This window comes from Camellia sinensis, chromosome 9 (genome assembly GCF_055761805.1).
Source record: "Camellia sinensis isolate YWXY chromosome 9, ASM5576180v1, whole genome shotgun sequence".
In the NCBI taxonomy this organism is placed as follows: Eukaryota; Viridiplantae; Streptophyta; class Magnoliopsida; order Ericales; family Theaceae; genus Camellia; species Camellia sinensis.
The window spans coordinates 30101483-30115570 of record NC_138969.1 but is presented as its reverse complement, the minus strand read 5'-3'; the positions used below and the strand labels follow the sequence as shown (position 1 = coordinate 30115570).

At 32.0% G+C, this 14088-nt stretch overlaps 2 non-coding genes across 2 annotated transcripts; both read right to left on the bottom strand.

The window, feature by feature from the left end:
- Window positions 1-581: 581 nt before the first annotated feature.
- Window positions 582-704, bottom strand: LOC114281274 (small nucleolar RNA SNORD14). Its single transcript, XR_003635857.1, has one exon. It is a non-coding gene; the product is annotated as a small nucleolar RNA SNORD14 (small nucleolar RNA).
- Window positions 705-799: 95 nt separating this feature from the next.
- LOC114281280 (small nucleolar RNA SNORD14) lies at window positions 800-922 on the bottom strand. Its single transcript, XR_003635859.2, has one exon. It is a non-coding gene; the product is annotated as a small nucleolar RNA SNORD14 (small nucleolar RNA).
- Between the last annotated feature and the right edge of the window lie 13166 nt (window positions 923-14088).

Below are 14088 nucleotides of genomic sequence, written 5' to 3'. Positions count from 1 at the left end.
CAAATTTCTACCTTTTTCTTACAAATTTTTTATCATAATCAAATGTTTACAAGAAAATACTCTCTTTCCTTTCACTTCTTTTTCTCTTTCACATCTCAACAATTTTTCCTTCCAATCAAACAGACCCTCAAGCTTTAAGCCATGCTAAAGCCCACACCAAGTTGAACCATCCCGAATCATTTATCAAAATTTCCATCTAATTTGATTTCAAATTTAAGTTACAAACTTAATTTAACATGAACTATTCCAATTATTTTATCAAATTTTCATAAAAATCTCCTAAAAAGTTATGTATCGTCAAAATTGATAAAAATAAAAATTAAAAAAACACTATCCCCAATGCAACTTTTTAAATTTCCATCAACTTCACATTTGATGAAAAAGTTGTCCAATATTTGATAACAGAATTGGAGATAATAAATGTGAAGAGTTGGAGACGCTTTCAAAAAGGAAAAGCAAAATACAGGGATAGATTCGGATATCATCAGGAGGATTATAAACAAAAACAATTTAAAAAAAAAAAACAAATATAATAAAATTATAATAATTTATTAAAACAAATTAATAAAAGTTCTAATTTAGATCTCAGACATCCAAGGAAGGATTAAAGCAGCAGTATCTCTCAAGCCTGGCGAAGGCGAAAGATCTTAGACGGCCACCGCGAATGTTTTGAGAAACAAGCCTTGAATTTGTCATCATCGATCACAAAAAAATAAAAACAAACATATAAAAATAAAAACAATTAAAAAAAATATAACAATTTATTAATTAAAACGAATCAATAACAAGTTATAATGAAAATCTCAGACATCCAAGGAAGGATTAAAGCAGCAATATCTCTCAAGCCTGGCGAAGGCGAAAGATCTTAGTCGGCCACCGCGAATGTTTTGAGAAACAAGCCTTCGATTTGTCATCATCGATATTCGACAATACTAAAATTATAAATTTAAAATAACAATTCAAAAAACAATGACAAATTATGAAGAAAAAATTATCATAATTTAAAGAGTGAGAGGTTTTGGAATAGCTATTTCTATCTCTCTCACGGCCTGAATAGCCACTCGATGGCGTTGCTTCGCTTATATAGGAGGCGAGGCTGAGATACGGAAGCCCTAGATCTTAAGAAAAATATTTTATAATTTACAGTTCCACCCTCAACTTATCTTGAAATTCTACCTTTTTTCCCAACTATTTCAATTTTATTAGTTCCATCCCTTTTTCCTTAAACTATAGGGGGTCATCGAATGGGCCGTGAGTTAAAAACCTGATAAGGAGTTTGGATAAGAGTTTGAAATCCTGGCCCGTCTATGAACTCAGCTCGTATAAGTCCACATGGATAAATTTAGTCGGACCATTCTGTTAGGTTAACTCAAACTATCTCGTCTATAAAAAAAATTAGTATTATTTAAAAAAATAATACTATTAAATTTAATTTTAATCCATTAAAATCAATATTGTTTCATTTATAATAAATAATAATAAAACATTTAACAATCCATATTATTCTTGTAAATTGTGCTTTAAAAAAAAAATACACAAAACACAATTTGTTTAGAAAAAAAAAGGAGACAAAATATAATTTGTTAAAATTGAATTTGACAGTGACCGATAATATACTATTAACTTTTTATATATAACCTTGTCATAATTTGTTAATTTGGTAAATTTATACTTTAATTTGATTGTTTTAATAGTATTAATTAATTTGATCATATAAATTATTAAAAAATAAATAAATGTGTAAAATTTAATAATATAAGTCTAATAAAAAATGTGTAACTCGGCTCAGTTTGATTTTGACTCGTGAGATTTGAGCTTATGGATAGGACATGATTTAATTTATTTTTTTTTAAATAAGCCCAGCTTGTATCAACTTGTTTACTGGTCAAAGTCCCAAAAACTCATTAATATATAGGATGTGGATATAATAGTTACAGGCCAGATAAGTCTGACCTGGCCCATTGATGACCCCTAACTATACTAAAATGACAAATACTAAAGAATGCCCTTTGATCATTGTTTAACACTGGGAAACTCTATGGTTAAAAAGATGTGTACCATATACACCTGTTATATATATTTTTTATGTATGTTATATATTTTGTGATAAATGTTACATAATTTTTTAATAGAGTTACGACAATTTGTGATTTAGAAATGATATTACGCAGTTTGTGATAATATTATGCATTTTTGTAGTAATATTATTCGGCAGACTTAGAAAAATCTGTAATCTAAGAGCTCTGAGTGAAACCAACACCCTTGTGCTGTAACCATTCAAGATCCTTGCAGTTCGTGTAATTGTAAGTTATTTTCTGTAATAAAAATGTTTTAAATTAGATGTTTTGTTTTAAATTATTTTTAAAATTATATGTTTTGATTTCGTATTCCATCTGTATTCTATCTCAGTCATATATGTATGTGCTGCTTCCGCCTTTTGGTATCAGAGCCACGTGACGTTGTGTCCTGTTTCTAACTGTTTCGTTACTTCTGCTTAATCGTCTTTGTTGTTTGTTTACTTAATCCTGTTTTCAGTTCATCTTAATCACCCACAAGATCAGTCTGTTTTATCCACCTAGTTTAAGTCACCCACTTCTTCCCAGTCTTCTGTAAGTCCTTCAGTTTAGGCAGAGTCAGACTTTGGATAGGGTATGTATGTATACTAGGTATGTGATAAACTTGACAAGAATAGGGTATGTATTAAGATATCTGTAAAACTGGTTAATTAAACCAAAACAATGAATCCATTATTTAGAAGTAACTCATCAGTCAGTTCTAGGTCAACTACCTTGCCTTCCATACCTAATCCAGGCATCATAATTAATGAAGAAGATGTTGAAATACAAAATGATCAAATTAATTCTGGATGGAATATTCCAAAACTACCTATTAAAGAAATTTATAAAACTTCGTTTATACAGGATGTGTTTAAAGTTACTCTCCATGTTAAAACTATTGAACAAGTCTATGCTTTAGAAAAACCAAGAGAAACTTGTCAGTTATTTGATAAAAAACTAATTAAACGACATTTAGATCGTGGTTACAATTTTATGCATATAGGTTTAATTCAAATTGGTGTCAATCCATTAACTATGATAGGACAAAATACTTCTGTTTTATTATGTTTAAGAGATGCTCGCTTTCTTAATTATAATGCTAGTTTAATGGGCATGATGGAAACTGGTCTTAATAAAGGTCCCGTACATTTTAACTGTTTTCCTGATTTTACATTAAGTTTAAGAGATCCACATATTCTCAAAGTATTAACACTAAACATTCAATTACATGGTGAATATACTGAAATGTCAGATTCTTCTCATAATATTGCTTTAATCTATCGTGTTCATTATAAATGTATGCAAACTAATTTAAATGTTCATGCTTTACATAAAAGTCCCAAAGATAAAACTTTACTAATCCAAAGCAGTAGTACTAATGAATCAAACATTAATATTCCTCACATGATTGAATGGAAAGATATTAATTTACCTGATCAATGGGTTACTGTCAATGAAAATTACAAACATAATCAACAACAATCTTCAATCCACGATATTCAACATATCCAGCAAAATAATGATGGATCAGTTAACATTAAATTTAATCGAAGTCAATCTTCTCGACATAGTACATCTAGTGTCCCTTCGGAAATATCAACTGAAGATGAAATATTTAACACTCCTCTATTTAGAAAAAACAGTCAAATCCATCTTGGTCCAACTAATCCAACTTCCAAAAATAAATTAAAAGGCATTGATAATTCTACCACTTCCCAAATTAGTAAACCTGTTTACACTACTAATACACAGTTACCAGAAGAAGACATTGCTTCAAATAATTCCCCCACTCAAACTGATTTCGAAGAATTTATACCACCTGTCAATTCCCAACTAATGACAATCAAAAAAGATTTTACTCCTGATTTAGATAAATTACTTATTGACTTTAGATCCAAAGAAAATAGGACTAAACGACATGCTTATCGTACTCAATATAATTCTGCTCAACAATCTCGAATAACTAGAGAATGGTATGATTTTATGGTTCAATATGGTTTTGAATTATCTTTCTTTGATTATATGGATCAATATTACAAAAAGATTAACACAATTACCAAACATAAATGGAAAACTTCTCCCAATACTTCTGTCAGTTCTAATCATCCTCCATTAGAAAATATAATTATTGATCACCAAGGTTCTGAAGTCTCAGCCTCTCCTTTTAAATTACCTGGTAATGATACTGAAATAAAAAAGGTTATTGAACAAAATAATTATACTAATCAATGTCTAAAAACAATTGGTAAACAATTAGATAAATTAGAAACTAATTTAGATGACCAATCTGCCAAATCAACTAAATCTCTAGATCAACCGTTACTTAATCTACCTAGTCATCGCTCTAAACGAACTAGTCTAGTCACTAATGATCAATCTACTGTCAAAGCTATTGAACAATTATTTACTAAATTAACTCCCAATGATACTTCTACATCTAAAGATAAAGGTCTTACTGTTTTAAATCAACAGCCCATTACTAATACTGTATCTGATCAATCTGAAACTGACACTACTGATAATGAAATCAACCAATTAGCTCAACAATTCCAATCTTCTCATCTGAATAAAATCCACTATCCCAAAGTTAATCCTCACCATACCAAAAACTGGTATTCTAAACCAACTCCTGTCGACCTCCAATTTGAAGAAACAAATATTAATAATCAATTTTCTGTTTCTGCTAAACGATTATACGAATGGAATATTGATGGTCTTAGTGAAGATCAAATCCTTCAAAAATTAAATCATTTATCCATGGTTGCCAATAGTTATCTCAGTAATTATCCTCAATACTCTCAACCTGAAATTGTTTCTTTACTCACCTCTGGTTTTACCGGTATGCTCAAATCTTGGTGGGAAAAATACCTTAATGAAGAACAACGTGATACAATCATCTATGCTAATCAAACTGATGAAAATGGTCTCCCTATTTTTGATGAATCTATCGGATGTTGTCACCCTGATGGTATTAATCAACTCATATATACAATAGTTCGCCATTTTATTGGTACACCTACAAGTATTTATTCTCGCATACATGATCAACTTAGTAATCTTAACTGTCCAACCTTAAGTGATTTTAGATGGTATAAAGATGTATTTACCTCTCGAGCCATGTTAAGAGAAGACTGTACTAAATCATTTTGGAAAGAAAAATTTATTAATGGATTACCTAGCTTATTTGCCCATAAAATTAGAGATGTTCTTAGTCAACCCACTGGTGTTATTGAATATGATAATTTAACGTACGGTGATATCATCAGCACTATTCAAAAAGAAGGATTAAAAATGTGTATTGACCTCAAACTTACTCAGAAGGCTAATAAAGATAAACATAAAGCTAAATATGAATTAGGCAATTTCTGTGAACAATATGGTTTACCTCCTGTTGCACCCTCTCGCAGAAAATCACACAAATATTCTAAACATAAGTCATCATACAAACATTCCAATAAATATCAATCTCAGAAGAATTATTCACCTTCCAAATCCAATGATAAATTTTATACCAAACCTAAAAAGAAATATTATAAATCTAAATCACATCCAAAATCTAAATCTACCAAAGATGTCACTTGTTATAATTGTGGTCAAAAAGGTCATTACTCTAATAAATGTAAAGAAAAACAAAAATTAAAAGATAAAGTCAATCAACTCCAACTTGATGATAACTCCAAAAAGCAGTTATATGAAATTTTCCAACTAAATCACTCTGTTAGTAGTTCTTCCTCTTCTGATCAACCTGATACTTCATCCGATTACCAATCCCCTAGTAATGATTCTGATAATAATATTAATATAGGATGTAATGATGTTTGTTGTAAACCGGTTAAACAAATTACTGTTCTCACCAAAACTACTCAAGAAGAATCTGCTCTTATTGATCTAATTAGTAAATTAGATGATCCAAAATTAAAACAAAAATATACAAATAAATTAAAATCCTTATTAATCCATTCAAACTCCAAACCAAAGTTTGATAAACCAATAATCAGCCTATCTAAAACTCTGGAAAGATTTAAAAATAAACAAAAAGACGTTACCTTACAAGATTTACAACAAGAGATCAATCAGATTAAACAAACAATCAAAGAATTACAACATAAAGATAAAAAACTCGAAGATGAAATTATTACTTTAAAAATTGATAAAAGCTTAGATAATTTCCAAACTAATGAGCATGAATCTCCACATGAATCTGAACATGAGTCTGATCCTACTAATCCCGATAATTTAATATTTGCTAATCGATCACACCAATCTCACTCCAACAATCCTGACGAAAAACGATTAAGTTTAATCAACAAACTTTACATTCAAAAGTGGTATTCTAAAATCAAAATAATTGTTAATAATTTTGAATTAGAATTAATTGTTTAATTGATACTGGTGCTGATTTAAATTGCATACAAGAAGGATTACTTCCTAATATATATTATGAAAAATGTCAAGAAAAGTTAACTTCTGCTAATGGTACTCAAATGCATATCAAATATAAATTACCCAAAGTACATGTTTGCCAAGACAATGTATGTTTTAAAACTTCTTTTGTCTTAGTTACCAATATGACTGATAAAATTATTTTAGGATCTCCATTTATCTATTTATTGTATCCTTTTACTACATCTAGTACAGGAATAACTACACATGTTTTAGGCCAACCTGTTACTTTCAAATTTCTATCTCCTCCTGAATTATTACACTTAAACCAATTACAAGACTGTTCTATTTCTCACCAAATTAGCCGCCTAACTCGACATTTAAAATTTCTTAAAGAAGAAATAAACCATAAACGCATTGACCAACAATTAGCTAATCCAGTTCTTGTTTCTCAAATCAGTGATTTCAAATTAAAACTTGAATCAACTGTTTGCTCCAATCTACCTACTGCATTTTGGCACAGGAAAAAACATGTAGTTACCTTACCATATATTAAAAATTTTAATGAACGCAATATCCCTACTAAATCTAGACCAATTCAAATGAATCATGAATTACTTGAAATGTGCAAAAAAGAAATTAATGACCTACTTCAAAATCGAATCATTAGTCCAAGTAAATCCCCATGGTCTTGCTCTGCTTTTTATGTTAATAAAAATGCTGAATTAGAACGAGGTGTTCCTCGCCTAGTTATCAATTATAAACCTTTGAATGATGTTTTAGAATGGATTCAGTATCCTATTCCTAATAAAAAAGATTTAATTAAACGACTTAGTCAAGCTGTTATTTTCAGTAAATTCGATTTAAAAAGTGGTTTTTGGCAAATTCAAATTCATCCAAAAGATCGATATAAAACTGCATTTAATACACCCTTTGGCCAATATGAATGGAATGTCATGCCATTTGGTTTAAAAAATGCTCCTAGTGAATTTCAACATATAATGAATGACATATTCAACCCATTTAGTCATTTCTCAATTGTTTACATTGATGACATATTAATTTTTTCAAAATCCATTAGTGAACACTGGAAACATTTAACTGCATTCTTTTACACAATTAAAAGTCATGGTCTCGTCATTTCTGCTCCTAAAATTAAGTTATTCCAAACTAAAGTTCGCTTTTTAGGATATGATATTCATCAAAATACTATCCTACCCATTAGTCGATCCATTGAATTTGCATCCAAATTTCCTGATGAAATTCTTGATAAAAATCAATTACAACGTTTCTTAGGTTCCCTTAATTATATTGCTGAATTTTATAAAGACCTTAGGAAAACTTGTCAACCTTTATTTGATCGGTTAAAGGATAATCCTCCTCCTTGGTCTTCTGTTCATACTTCTATTGTTAAACAGGTCAAACAATATGTCAAGTCTCTTCCTTGTCTTGGTATTCCCACTGAAAATTCATTCAAAATTATTCAAACGGATGCTTCCGATATTGGTTATGGTGGCATTCTACTTCAGCAACTTACTCCTCAATCATCTGAACAAATTGTTCGCTATCATTCTGGTGTCTGGAATAAAGCACAAGTTAATTATAGTACTATTAAAAAAGAAATTCTATCTACTGTTTTATGTATTCAAAAATTTCAAGATGATATTTTAAATCAAAAATTCTTACTTCGTGTTGATTGCAAATCTGCTAAATATGTTCTTGAAAAAGATGTTCAAAATCTTGCTAGTAAACAAATTTTTGCCCGATGGCAAGCTATTTTAAGTATTTTTGATTTTGATATTACCTATATCCCTGGTTGTCAAAATTCCCTACCTGATTTTCTTACCCGGAAATTTTTACAGGGGGGTAAGGGATGACTACACCATTTACTGCTTACCATAAATCCCGGATCACCTATTTCAAAACCCTCATTAAACAACTTACCTATCGCATTCACCGCCTCAAATCAGCTAGACCCACTACCAAAAGAGCCCAATACATCAATTACCACCAAATTCTAGCTCTCCGCAATTTACTTGCTCACAACTACAATTGTTTACATCGTCATCAAGATTATCTTGATCTCCTTTCTGGTTGCTAATTACTGTTTATTATTTCACAGATGTCTCGTCCAAGGCCTCCTTCCAAGGCTTTGGCCTCCTCCTCCACTAAACCAAATCAACTTATTGTCCCTCCTCCTTTGGAGTCAGTTACCCCCTCTTATTCACTCGACCTCATTAACCGTTACCAAACCCTTGGTACTATTCATCGTCCTGATTATTCATCTGCATTGGCTTCTGATCCTTTTGTATCTAGCCAATTAGTTTCAGTTACTCCATTCCCAGTCAACCCTGTTAAATCCCCTAGGTCTGAATATACCAATTCACACGTTACTAACCTGTTTTATAAAGAACCCAGTCACCCACGAAATCAAACCATTAATGACATCGCTAAATTCCATTTTGGCTCTGGATGCCATTTCACCCTTTCCCATCCAGAAAAAACCCTAGCCTACTACAAAGATATCCTAATCAATCACCATTCCATTTTGATCAAACCAATTCACGACCGCACCTATGCCTATAAGGTCTTATACCATTCACTCTATATTCACAACATTGTTTCCATGGCTGAATGGGGCAATCCTAATCAACTTCGTGATTTACCCGGCCATTCTATTCAATATAATTACCATGATTACGTTGATGCTTGGTTCAAGATTTTCTTGTACCAAAATGAAACTTTTAGTCATTCTTGGTTCATCTCCTTTGATCAGAAATTTAAATCTGAATTACCCACCTGGTTTCTGCGATGGTGGACTCACTATGGCGCCATTTCAGATATTCTCCCTGATGATCTCAGTCACATAATTCATTATTTTGCTTCTGTTTACCCATTTTCTACTCACCAACGGCAATTTCCCTTATTACTCATATTTATTGCCAAATACAAACTTCCATGGATATTCAAATGGCATTATGGGATTGATGACAATATCATCATCCGCCAACACACAGTTAAATGGTGGGTTAAGTTCAATGTTCCCAGAATTCTTGAAATTGTTCAAGAAGAATTCCCACCTGATCAATGTGCTCCAACTCCTGCTCTTGCTCAAGCCCAGCAGAACCCAACTGCTGCATTTACTCAAGGAAGTCAGCCCAGTCTTCCTCCAGTCAACCTTGGAAGCCCCTCATCTAGTGGCTCCAAGCCCAAATCATCCAAAACAAAGTCCAAAGCCGTTGCTGCTCAACCAGCCCAATCAAAGCCCAAATCAAAGTCCAAAGTCAAGACAAAGCCCATTCCACCTCCTGTTCAGCCCAAAGGCAAATCCAAAGGTAAAGCCCAATCATCCAAAGAAGACATGATCCAGTTAGCCCATCAACTGTTGAATCAAGCTAAAGCTCAATCCACCGATTCAGACAATTCAGACGGTTCAGTCCAGATCCATTCCTCTGAAGAATCAACCAATCAGTATTCAGGACCCGAGTTTCAAGATGCTCAGGATCCATTTGTTTAATCAACCTTGGATTCCATACATAAATACAAATTAGCTTCAATCAATACTCTTTTGAGAAAAGCTGCCAATTTGTATTTATATTGATTCCCTTATTCACATAATTCACCGAAAGTGATGAATAGTGAAAGTTACTGTTCACTTTTACTGTTCACTGTCACTATTCACCCAATCAACTTTTGTTTAAAGCTGTTCAAATATTCAATGAATCCACCGAAAGCAACCGACAGCATCTGCTTTTCTTCATGCGCTGCCAGATGCTTTCTCCAGTTAATTATTGTTTTATTTTCTTTATTTTGTATATAATGAACTCAAGTTGGATCCATTCGGCAGACTTAGAAAAATCTGTAATCTAAGAGCTCTGAGTGAAACCAACACCCTTGTGCTGTAACCATTCAAGATCCTTGCAGTTCGTGTAATTGTAAGTTATTTTCTGTAATAAAAATGTTTTAAATTAGATGTTTTGTTTTAAATTATTTTTAAAATTATATGTTTTGATTTCGTATTCCATCTGTATTCCATCTCAGTCATATATGTTAATGCATAACTTTATTTTTAAATTATATATTGTCATAACTCTACAAAAAAAAAAAAAAACGTAATGTTTACAATAAAAAATCGTAACAAGAGTGCATACCATAACACTATCCCTAATATTGGGATTAAGTTAAAAATATTTTGAAAATAGGTGAAAAATGTTAATAAATTTATTGATTCCAATAAAAATCGTATTGAATTCAATAAAAAATGTATCTCGTGTTCTTAAAAAATAATTTTTTTTTTTATTGTATCTTAAATATACTTGTTAACAGGACTACTAAAATTTCCATTTTGTAATTGCTTTTTTCTTAAGGGTAATTTCGCATCAGTGCATCTTTAAAATAATATTTTCAAATTAGCAATAAACTATATATTAAAAAAAAATTATAAGTGTTTTTATAAATTTATACTTAATTTTTGAAGTTTCATCTAATTTCCACTTTTTTTTATAATTCCAATTGCACAAGTTCAGTCCATTTTTCTTTGAGGCAAGTTTCCTAGAGGGTCTACTTTAAGAGATTTTAGGTTCACATTATTGATTTAAATTGTTTATTTTTTAGTATATTTTGAATAAATCATCCATAAAAATTAATCAAATTGTAAGAGGGGTTAACTTGATCCCATTAAATTAATTAGGTCCAATCGGAGCACAATTGAGAAGTCCAAAAATTAATGGGTCCAAAGAAGTTATAGCCAAATGAGCCCAAGTGAATTCTATTGAACGAGCCTACAAGAAAATCAACAAATTGGTCTGAGGAAGACCCATTGGGCTTATATCTCTAGAAAAAGTTCAACAAACCCATGCAAGGAGATCCAAATCATATGAGTATCTAAAAAGATTGATCATTGCTTTCAAAAGAGATGAAACCCTCGGAGGAGATCCATTCTCCGAGGTATTTGCTTAGTCTCAAAAGAGTTCGGAACCATGAATCTAGAGACCTATTTGAGCTCGGACTTGAAAGGGTTCAAATCTATGAACCTAAAGATCCGAAGCGCTTGACTTCGAATGTAATCTAGAAGTCGCTCCATTAGTAAGTCTCAGAACACTTAAGGGCTCGAAGCTTTTTAGGATCAATGCACCAGAACCATGGGCGTCACGGAGTCCGAACAAAGGACCTGATCCCGAGGACGGTGAGTGAAGGTAAATTCACTTCGTCGATTAAACTAGCCTATACCCGAGTCACAGTGGCATGATCTAAGAGGTCATTGAGACTCGACAATGTTTGTGACAGGGCATTTTCTTGAACTAACCCTGACCTTTCTGCGGCAGGGCGTCCTCTGAGACTACCCCTGACCCTTTGGGATGATTGGAGATCATTGGTTAGGCATAGCTAAGAAGAAGGGTTTGTAGAGAGGTTAATCTCCTCTTTGGGATTTTTCTCATGCTCGGAGAGGTCACCTCCTTAGACAAAGTAGTTAGAGAGAATATTTCCTACGTGCCTTGCACATGGGTTCCATTTTACATCGTGAAGTGCGTATAAATAACATTCACCCATAACTTTATAAGAGATGAATTTTTGAGAGACAATTTTTTGGAAAAAACTAATTTTCGTTCTCCATTATCTACCTTGAGAGTGAAAATGAGAGATTTCTCTAACCTCTTTGCCTTCTTTTTCACCCAATCTCTTATCTCTATCATGTCTTTACTATTGTGTTTCTAATTGCGATCGTTGAAGAATCTAAGCCTCTTATCATTTCTAAAAAATTCAAATTTTTCAACGAGCCTTCGAATTTTCTGACAATATTCTTCAACCCTCTCATACATTTCAAATTAATTTGATGTCATTAACCACATGTTTACTTCACATTTATTTTCAAAAAATAAACGACAAGTATAATTTTAAATATAAATTATCAAATTTTTAAAGATACATGTGATCATCATATATGTAGTTATTAATATTCAATTAACTTTTTATTTATTTTATTCATGATCTATTCGAGAGATATTAAATAATAAATGCTTCAAATCAACAAAATAAATGCAGAATGGGCACAAAATCATCTAAATCGAACCCACTTCAAATATTTAATAAATGCTTCAAATCAACAAAATAAATTCAAAATGGCACAAAATCATCTAAATTGAACCCTCTTCAAATTATGAATATTGCTTTTTCTTTAAGCTATACTTGAATTTGCCACCTTGGAATGACCAAATGTGACAAAAAATACATTTGACTATCACAACATTTTCCCCTTAATATAAAAGCCATTAATAAATAACAAAAAAAAAAAAAGGCATTCTAAGACCTCTTTTTTTAAATAAAAAAAAAAATTCTCATGAACAAGTATCTAACTCCCTGGTTAATGGATAATTGTTATACAAAATTTTGTTGCTGGTATGGTATCCCAGTAAGAGCTTATTTCTATGTATAGTTCGCTTATTTGTGAATAAGAGCTTCTGTATCTCAGTGTTTGAATCAATTTGCATACATCTTGACTAATCTCGAGAATATAAAATTAACAATCGAACAAACTTCACTGATCCCTTAGATTGACTCCCTTAGATTGATTTGATCCCTTACGTTGACTCGAGCTCTAGACCTTGCCTTCCAAAAACCTTTGGCATATAGTTGGCTGAGTACAAGTCTGATCCCATTGCCTCAATCTTCATTGTATCCATATAACATGGGAGCTTCTAAAAGGAACAACTAATTTATTTTTTTTAAATGTTTTATGCATAGAATATAAAAATCTTATAACTTGTTTGGATATAATCATAAAAAAATAAGTTCACATTTTGAAGCATCTACAGTGGCTCTTTACATTAAAAAATTTCTAAAGAGTGCTGCTAAATGCCCCGCCTTTTCACTTTGGACCCCCCGCCTATTTATTTTTCTCTTAATGGCAACTATGATCTTAAGTAAAATTACTTTCTAGGACAACTTAAAACACCCACCCCTACCTAAAACGCCCACTCTCACCACACTCACACTGATATTGAACACCCACTCCCCACCAAAAAACTTATCGCCTGACCATAATCATAATCCATTCTCATTCAATCCATCATTGCTTATAGTGTTAGTTCTTCTTCACATATTGACAGTAACCTAGGCGATGAAGGAGGTAAGAGACAGTGACAAGTGAGCAATGGAGCATGACAGCAACACTATCGTCGAGGTTTGCCATGTATTGGTAAGTTTTTTTGAACAGAAATCAGGTTTTGCGTAGTTGACGTGTTCAGTTCGGTTCTGGATTACCGAACAAATATAGATTGTTCGGCAACCAAGTTCCAAACACTAAATAATTCAGCAATAGGATCCCGAACAAAATTTATTTGTTCGATTAGTTGTTTCCAAGTGTTGAAAAACAGTTCCATTTTAATACATTTCATCCATTAACTTCCTTCAAGACCAAACCCATCATGGTGATAATGTTCGGCAACACCCTACTGGGTATATGATTGTTGTTTGGAAAGAAGGTTTTGTGTTTTGTCACAATGTTTGATACTGGAGTACCGAACAGACATTATCGGCTTTGGTACATAAAATACATGATGATCGAAATAAAGCCAAAAAATTGAAAATAACCTTCACATGTCTTGTGAAAAGGACCACGCAACTTCAATCTCATCGGTGGGATGATGTT